Source organism: Coregonus clupeaformis, chromosome 7, assembly GCF_020615455.1.
Source record: "Coregonus clupeaformis isolate EN_2021a chromosome 7, ASM2061545v1, whole genome shotgun sequence".
Classification (NCBI taxonomy): Eukaryota; Metazoa; Chordata; class Actinopteri; order Salmoniformes; family Salmonidae; genus Coregonus; species Coregonus clupeaformis.
Window position 1 is genome coordinate 74,401,744 of NC_059198.1, and position 9,970 is coordinate 74,411,713.

Below are 9,970 nucleotides of genomic sequence, written 5' to 3' on the forward strand. Positions count from 1 at the left end.
TGATGCAGACCTTTGGAACATCTACATTTTAGAAAGTCTAATAAATCCATGTAATGTAGCCTAAACCATCACAGTAAATCCATTATTTATTTTAGGCAGGTCTAAAGAAACATGATATGAAGATAATGTAGTCTATTTCAGAAGAACAGAATAACAAACTCTGAGTTGTCCTTATGTTAGGTCCTGATCTGGCTATGCCAAATGGCTGTGGGCTACACTAGTTCATTTAGCAGACAAGATTTGCTTAGAATTCCGTGGCATTATTTTATATTATATAATATGAAGAATACAAATGAACAAAGCTGAATAAAATAGAAAGGAATTTTTCACCAAACGATTTGAGGGAGTGCACACATGCGGCTATTCTGTGTTGAGGGGTTAGCAAAGAAACTGGTATGCTTAATTTAGAGCTATTTATGTAACTTTAGTTGTGATACTCATTTTGGGCTGTATGTTTAGATTTTTAATACATTCTAAGGCTGCATGATGCGACTCTAATGATGATTTGAAAAAAGTTGCATGAAAGGCATGAGCTCTGCTTTGTTTTTTGCGCTGGCTGTACACACTTCATCAGTCTCTCATTCACAATTTGACAAGCACTTGATAATGCCTCGAATTTCCCAGCTGCATCCCCTTTGTGTGGCCATAATGCCCCCTAAAAAAATCTATGCCTTTTGTGGCCAGTGGCCATTGTGCCCTTGGGCTGAATATAATAATGATAATTCCCTTCTCCCGGCTGCGTGCCATAGCACCTCTCACTCACATTACATTTTACATTTTAGTCATTTAGCAGACGCTCTTATCCAGAGCAACTTACAGTTAGTGAGTGCATACATTTTTCATACTGGCCCCCCGTGGGAAATGAACCCACAACCCTGGCGTTGCAAGCGCCATGCTCTACCAACTGAGCTACAGGGCTCTCTGTCACGTGATTGGGTCTTTCTCACAGGCTACAAGTGAAGACAGACACATCGGGGACACAACTGCATGCGTCCTTATCCAATTCCGAGGCGCATATTGAAGATATTGGAAGAACCGTCCACATTTACTTTTCGTCAGCCAACAAAGATGAGTAGGCCTTACGTACAGCAAAAGCACTAGCCTATGTCAATCTACTATCCCCCATAGTACAAAAGTTGACCTATTCTATTCTGTGCGAGAAATAAATATTCCAAACATAGTCTGGGACAGTTGTTGGGTGCGATAGATCCCCAATTAATACAACCACTAGCATCAAAAAAACTATTTTAAGCAATGAGCCTGACGCAACAGATGAGAACGTTTAGCTTAAAATGTTGATACACTATTAGGCTTTTTCTTCACATTAAAAGCACAGCAATGCGCACACAGCACTATAAGTGCGAATGTTCCATTAGCAGGAAAACACCATTCTCAAAAGTGAACACAAATGCGATTATGCATGTTATGCTTTTATTATAAAGGTGCATTTTTATGGTGAAAATGATCTTCCCCAAACTTGAAAAAATACATGTAATCTATGCACTTAAATAGCGAATGGAGGACGCTTTAGCCGTGGTTCATTTTCATGCCAGCCAGGTAGGCTATACTGTTGCAAAGATAAGCAATGTGCTTAATATTAGGAAAGTTGAGAAATAAATATAGTAGGTCTAGTACTATAGAAAGCTGATGGGATTCTCCTCTGTTTTATCACGCAATTGCATAGACTATAGAAATGTTGCACAACATGAGCTCATGGGCTCTCATGAAGTGTTTGATTCGATTTTCAATTACATTTGCATTGATGTCAGAGTGATTAGAGGGACAATAGAGTGCTGAGTACCAGGCAGTTAGCAAGTTTGGTTGGCTACTAATGACCATCAGCAGCATCAGAGCTTGGAGAAGCCTGATTACCGTGACTAAACGGTCATGTGGAATTTGACTGCCGTCATGACTCGTGACCGCTGGTGTGGCGGTAATACGGTCACCCTAGTTTCATGTTGCTTCCTTTCCTTCATCGTCTCCTTTCCTTTATCCGGACTGCTCTAAAAGAGCTAGACAACTGAAATGAAGTCCATGAGTTTGACGCTCTTCTTGTTGTTATCCTTGGTGTTGATTTGTTCTTAGAGCACCACGAGTGTGATTTGTTGTTAAAGAAAATGTTCTGCATGTGTTGAGCTATATGCACTGAGTGGACAAAACATTAAGAACACATTCCTACTATTGGGTTGTCCCCCCCTATCCCCCCCCCCTCTTTTGCCCTCAGAACAGCCTCAATTCGTTGGGGCATGGACTCTACAAGGTGTCGAAAGCGTTCCACAGGGATGCTGGCCCATGTTGACTCCAATGCTTCCCACAGTTGTGTCAAGTTGGCTGGATGTCCTTTGGGTGGTGGACCAGTCTTGATACACACAGGAAACTGTTGAGCGTGAAAAACTGTTGACACAAACCGGTGCGGTCTGGCACCTACTACCATACCCCGTTCAAATGATCTTAAATCTTTTTTCTTTCCCATTCACCCTTTGAATGGCACACATACACAATCCATGTCTCAATTGTCTCAAGGCTTAAAAATTCTTATTTAATTAACCTGTCTCCTCCCCTTCATCTACGCTGATTGACATCAATAAGGGATCATAACTTTCACCCAGATTCACCTGGTCAGTCTATGTCATGGAAAGAGCAGGTGTTCCTAATGTTATGTCCACTCAGTGTATACTATACATGTAAATGTTTAGTTTTTTGATATTTTTTATGCTGTCAGATGGTGGACTAATGAAGAAATCTCTGGAACCAAATACCTTATTATCTTACTACAAAAACCATGGAAGTGGTTTGGTGATCCACACTGAGTACCTTGTCTAAAAAGACGTGTTAGCTTTAGCTCAGAGGACTAACAGTCTTGTGCCCAGCAAGAGACCCAGGATTCACCCACCAAGAGAATCAGGCACCTACTCATGGTTCACCACTGACCTTCCTTAAGAACTGAGAGCATGTGTAAACCGAGACATGGCTTTGTTAATCTGGCTCCACAAGTCCAGGTCTGAGACCAGGTATTGAATAGCTAACCAATAAAATTAAGCTTTCAGGAGTTGAAAGTGGAGACTTTTACCTTGTTCATATCTGTAAATAAAATGTACATGTTGATTCAAATCAAATTGCAATAAATGATGGAACTGTTTTGATAAAAATTCATTGTGTTTTTTCATCAAGCCCCATCACGACAGCAGTCTTACTGTTATTCAATGGTTTACTGTCTGCTATCTGGTAATTACAATGAATAGTTATTTATCTTCTCTCAGAGCCATAATGACTGTGAAAACAGAACTAATTACACATGCGGCCAGGCTTCAGTTTCTGTCACTGTCCCAATGCTGACAGACAGACTGACAGTCTTTCATTATCACACAAGATGGCTGCCAGCTGGCAGTATAGGGCCAACATAGCATAGGCCACGTTTAGCTAGCGTAGCATTTAGGATTGGACTATTTTCTCTATAACCACATGAGAAGGGCTGGCAATGTTGATTTCGGGCCTGGTTTGTGTGTGTTTGTGTGTGTGTGTGTGTGTGTGTGTGTGTGTATGTGTGTGTGTGCTTGCGTGCATGCATGCATGCATGCGTTTGTGTGGTAGTGGCCCTGAGGCCCACCAGGAGAGGAGGGTATTTTCTGTTGTCTGTGAAAACAGAAAGTTATAACTAGCCTGCACATGGTTTAAATGAGATGTCCTCAGCTCCTTCTACAGAACAGAACAGAAGAGGGATGTGTGTAGCATAAGGCTGGTTTCTAGAAGGTTGGAGAACATTGGCACCTAACTATGATAGGATACCACCTAGTGGAGGATTTACACACACACACACACACACACACACACACACACACACACACACACACACACACACACACACACACACACACACACACACACACACACACACACACACACACACACACACACACACACACACTGTATTCCCTGTAGGGATGAGGTTTTCTGATTTTCTGCTGGTGACACAGGGCAACAGATGCTCACCTGGAAACTACCAGAAACATCTCAGAGAGAAACGCTGAAACTGGAATATTTTCAGCTGCTGTTTAGACAGGCTTGAATTACACCTGAGATGAAACATAATCTGCATGGGAGTGTGAGATTCCTTTCTAACAGTCTCTCTCATGTAGGGACCTGGATTTTACCTTATCATGTGACACTAGGTTTTCACAGTCAAGTCACATGGTCAGGTAAAACTTGATGCCCAATATAAGGAGCCTCCGGGTTACGGCTGGATATCTCTTGACTAATTCCCTCAATGGTCCTACTTGGCACAGAATGAGAATACTGTTACTATTCAGATACACATTTTGTGAGGATTGCTCTACGACATAACTCTCCTCTGATGAAAGTGTGATTTTATCTGTAGCCTATCAATAGTTCATTAACAATTTGGAGGCATGACACACACACACACACACATACGCGCACGCGCACACACACACACACCAGAGTCTTAGGCGACACACAGCATCCTTTAACACATCCGTTTTCTGTGACAGAAAGACAGACTGGTTGAAGAGGGGAATTCTGAAGTCTCTCAGAGGATATTAGTTTTCTATCGGAAGCACAGAGACGGATTGGACTATTTTCTCTACAACCACATGAGAAGGGCTGGCAACACTGATTTCGGGCCTGGTTTGTGTGTGTGTGTGTGTGTGTGTGTGTGTGCACCCCATAGCATGGAGAGTGGATCTAAGCATGCACCAGTGTGAGTGTCTCATGGTTTAACCACCAACATTAAGGGGTTGGAAATGGAGCAAAGATGCCCTGAGCACTTGTACAAGGAGAGTGTGTGTGTGTGTGTGTGTGTGTGTGTGTGTGTGTATTGACAGGTCTAGATGTGACAGCCTATGCAGTTCCCCCAGGGGTAGCGAACACTGATCTGACATGTCACAGAAAGCGCCCCCTACAGCTCATGTTTAAGAAGTTCAGCTACTTCCTCAAGACACCAGCAGAGGGAGCCTGCACCACTCTGTACTGCACCTGACACTGAACTCACCTCTGGGGTTACTACAGGTCAGTGACCTTTCACCTCTCACACCTGACCCTGAACACTAACCTGCACTGTACTTGATTTCCCCTGAAGAAGGGTGTGAGCTAAAATAACTATAATTCTCTCTCTCTCTCTCTCTTTTACTGAGTGTGCCCAGGCAGTGAGTGCCAGGGCTGGTAGTGATGAAGGGTGTTAGCTGTCATCTACTGGACATCAGCTGGATAATGCTATCTTTACACCAAATACAGAGACAATATTACTGTCATAAGTCCTACTAATCAAATTGTAAATGTGAGGGTAAAATGTGAAGAGGGAGACAGACAGGTGATGCATGATGGGGCTGATGTTCAGTGTAAGTCGTACAGACAGGTTCTAGAATGTTGAGAGACATTGTTGCAGTCAGTAAACTCTCTGAGACTGGTGAAGGAAAGCTATATGTCAAATATTCAGTTAAGCTAAATCATGTAATTCTCAGTTTCTACACCTTTGATTCCTGAGCTTTCTGGAGAAAATTTAAATATTATCCAATTAAATTGCTGAATGACAGGACCCACAATCTGTCTGTTTTCTTGTTGGGAGCAATTTAGACTTTCTATTATTTAAACCGGCAATATCTTTCTCCACAGAAATTCTCTATTAGAAGAACACGATATAAGAGGTCTGACAAGTATCACAAAAATTGGCCTATGGGGACTTTAAGGGGTCAGAGCATACAAGAGGACGTCCAAAAATGAGCGCTCAGTCATAGCGCAATAGAAGAAGAAGATGATGTAGCAGCCAACTGAACCTCGGATTGTAAAAAGAAAAGGTTGTGAGTTTTCCTACACAACATTGACATTGTGTTACGCGGAGTGGAACAGGGGAACCCAAGAGCAGACTCAGACGAGGAGACTGGGATGAAGTAACCAAGGTATTTATTGAAACACAGGGGGAAGATGGAGTGCCTGTCTGGGGAAACTGCTGGAAACCAGGTGCTGAGGCTGAGGCTGGAGCGAGGGGGGTTGAAACAGGGTGAGCAGGTCCGGAGGGGAATCCAAGGGAGTAGTAGAGTGGGGAATCCAGGACAGAGTAGCAGGATGACGAGACGTGGGACTGGAGACAGAGACCAGAGTCAGAGCGGGCAGAACTGTAGCGGAGAGGAAAACAGGCACAACAGGATAACAGTATCTGAATAGTAACAAACGGCTAGAACCGTAGACTGACTGAGCAGAGATTACGATCTGGCAGCGTGGAAGTGGCCGGACTGAGTATTTGTAGAGGTCTTGATTATGGAACAGGTTGCAGCTGGTGGGGATCTGCTCTGACTCCAGCACACCTGTCTCCACCAACACAATCACACACACAGAGAGAGAGGGAGAGGGAGAGGGAGAGGGAGAGAGTACTGGGGGAGTTACGGCAGGTCAAGGAGACACAGGATGAGCAGTAGAGGGCGCAGCAGGAGCAGATGTGACACATTGTCTCACAAACTTTTTTAGTCACTCAGTATGTGTGGGCCAATTTTTCCAGGAAAGAAAAGTTCATATTATTCTAAGCAGGAAATTTTTGTAAATATTTGTTCTCTGACTGTCCTTGTTCAGGCCGAAACAAATGGTAATGTAAACTGCCATCATCAGCCAATATGTTTTGTGTCCTTTTGTATTCTAGGGAAAAGGAACAAACATTTTGAAAATAGGCCTATACAAAACCTGAATACCGGTAGGCTATCTCCGAATTGTTAATAATAAACTGAACGGATCCGATCAATTAACCAATCAATTCAAAGGCAATGGGAGCATTCAAACGGATCACTTTTGTCAAATCAGTGACCATCGTTGGTCAACGGCTTTCAAAGTGTGTTGCATTATGGGGATACCAATTGTCCGACTTGCGCCTACATGTGGACTGCATGAACTTTATAAAAATCACGTGATCAAAGGTCTTGTAGTTTTGACTGAAGGCGACTGCAAGTTTCTGCAGCTGTTCTTCACCAACTTCATCCTGCAGCCATCTCCTGCATTGTGGGAGGTTAATTGTCAACCAATCATTAGGGTGTTTATGTTTGACACCTACAAATGTCATCAAAGACATGACTGACAGAGGAACCAACTTTGAGGCTGTCTCACCAATTGATTGTAGCCTACAATGTACACACATACATTTTCAGTTTGTAGGTGTGTGATGTGGGGGTTGGGGACATGCTTATTTCGACATTATAAAGATACACTTTTATAAACAATGGCAACACTGCAATGTTGATCTGAGCCTTGCTGTTGGTAAACCACATCAGTGTCTGTTGAAAATCCCGACTTCACTCCTCGACTTTCATCTACAGTCGGTTGATTTCACCTTACCACTGAAACGAGTCCAATAACTTCACAGAATGGAAATCGATTACCCCATTTAACACAGCGTCTGGTGCACCGTGACCTAAATCAGAGATGGAAGAGGAAGCGAGACACCCCACTTGTTGTTTTTTAAAAGTTTTGTTCTGGTTCAGTGAACGTCAATGAACTAAGTAGACCAGACCCAGCTGCAGGGCCAATCAGGGCCACACAGTGTTTGTTGGTAGTCTTAAACAAATCTACTTTGAAACCAAAGTCTACACCTCACACACATTGTTATGGGCTTAAATACAAGAAGACACCTGTACCATGTCAGATATAGAGTTGAAATGTATTACATTTTGAGTTTGCATCCCAATATTACACTTTATATACATCACAGAAGACTGAAAAATATAAAAACCGTTTGACATAGAAACACTAGATTTTCTGCTGTTAAATTTTTTAAATGTTTATTAATAGTAATGAATTATGAAATATAGTAAGAAATATTCCATCCCTGGCCTCCCGAGTTGCGCAGCGGTCTAAGGCACTGCATTGCAGTGTTGCAGCGTCACTACAGCCTGGGGTTCGATCCCAGGCTGTGTCATTACCGACCGGGAGTCCCATAGGGCGGCGCGCAATTGGCCCAGCGTCGTCCGGTTTAGGGGAGGGTTTGGCCGGGGGGGCTTTACTTGGCTCATCGTGTCGGAGGACGCATGACTCAACCTTCGCCTCTCCCGAGCCCGTTGGGGAGTTGCAGAGATGAGACAAGATCGTGATCACGAAATTGGGGTAAAAATTATAACAACAAAAAATATATATATATGTACAGTATATACACTATTTGGACACACCTACTCATTCAAGGGTTTTTCTTTATTTTTACTATTGTAGAATAATAGTGAAGAGATCAAAACTATGAAATAACACATATGGAATCATGTAGTAACCAAAAAAGTGTTACGCCATCCCATCTGGTTTGCACTAGTGGGACTATCATTTGTTTTTCAACAGGACAATGACCCAACACACCTCCAGGCTATTTGACCAAGAAGGAGAGTGATGGAGTGTTGCCTCAGATGACCTGGTCTCCACAATCCCCCGACCTCAACCAAATTGAGATGGTTTGGGGTGAGTCGGACCGCAGAGTGAAGGAAAAGCAGCCAACAAGTGCTGAGCATATGTGGGAACTCCTTCAAGACTGTTGGAAAAGCATTCCAGGTGAAGCTTCTTGAGAGAATGGCAAGAGTGTGCAAAGCTGTCATCAAGGCAAAGGGTGGCTACTTTGAAGAATCTCAAATTGTCGCGGTTTCGGCCGAGGCTGCTCCTCCTCCTTGTTCGGGCAGGTTTCGGCGGTCGTCGTCCCCGGAGTACTAGCTGCCACCGATCTATGTTTCATGTTCGTTTGGTTTTGTCTTGATGTTGTACACCTGTGTCTAGTTAGTCCTCATTAGTGTCCTATTTAGTTCTCGTTGGTTGTGTCAGGTGTTGTGTGTGATTGCTCTTCTGTTTGGTGTTCTGTGCTACGTGTTTCCCTCCGTTGTTTTGGAGAGGTTTTCGCACATGTTAGTGCGCCTATTGTTTGACGCCTGTGTGCGCCTTTATTTCGCCTCCGGGCTTGTTTTGCTCGTGTACTACGTGAATATTTCACTAAAGTCTTTTGGACTTAGTTTCTGCGTCCTGCGCTTGATTCCTGCACCACACCCACCTTCAGCACCCCTGACAGAAATATACACTTTTTTGGTTACTACATGATTCCCTATGTGTTATTTTATAGTTTTGATATCTTCACTATTATTCTACAATGTGGAAAATAGTAAAAATAAAGAAAAACCCTTGAATGAGTAGGTGTGTCCAAACTTTTGACTGGTACTGTATATATTCCATCCATGAGGCCACGAGGTCATTTGACTGCAGGAAAGGGTTACATGTAAGACTAAGTATTTACATTTTATAATGTGGTTCATTGTTGAAGCTAGAGAGTTTACTTTATTGTCTTGCTGATGTATAAGTTGATGTTCTGATTGTTGTCTGCTCTGGGTTTCAGAGTGACATTATGGGTTTATTGTATGTATGTTGTTGTTGTGTTGTTCTGTAATATGTGTGTTGTGTTAGTTTATTACTACATAGACTTCCTGTCTCTGTAATAAGCTTTCTTACCACATCCCGGAAATGGTTTTAACTAGGTTCAACACTGTGTTGATTGACTGTGTTGATTGACTGTGTTGATTGTGTGTCTGACTCTGTCAGGAACTTCTTCTGTGGCCACTGGTCATGTGACATGCGTCTGGACGGTCAGACTGTCATAATCACAGGAGCTAACACTGGCAGACCGCCAGGGACCTGGCCAAGCGAGGTAGAGATGGTCAGACTGTCATCATCACAGGAGCTAACACTGGCAGACCGCCAGGGACCTGGCCAAGCGAGGTAGAGAACACAACATTCATACCTTTTCATTTTTTATTTCATTTTCTCTACTGGGGGAGGGTGACTCCTGCCCTGGAGAGATAAAGTGCATGGTGTACAGGCTTTTGTTCTTACGCATATGAGTTATCTTTTGAATAGTTGAATGAGGTGTTAGCCTGTACAATCTAATCCTCTGTGGAATTATCTCCAATTGTCTTATTCTCTCACTCCGCCATTTTCTCCCTCTCTCTCTCTCTCT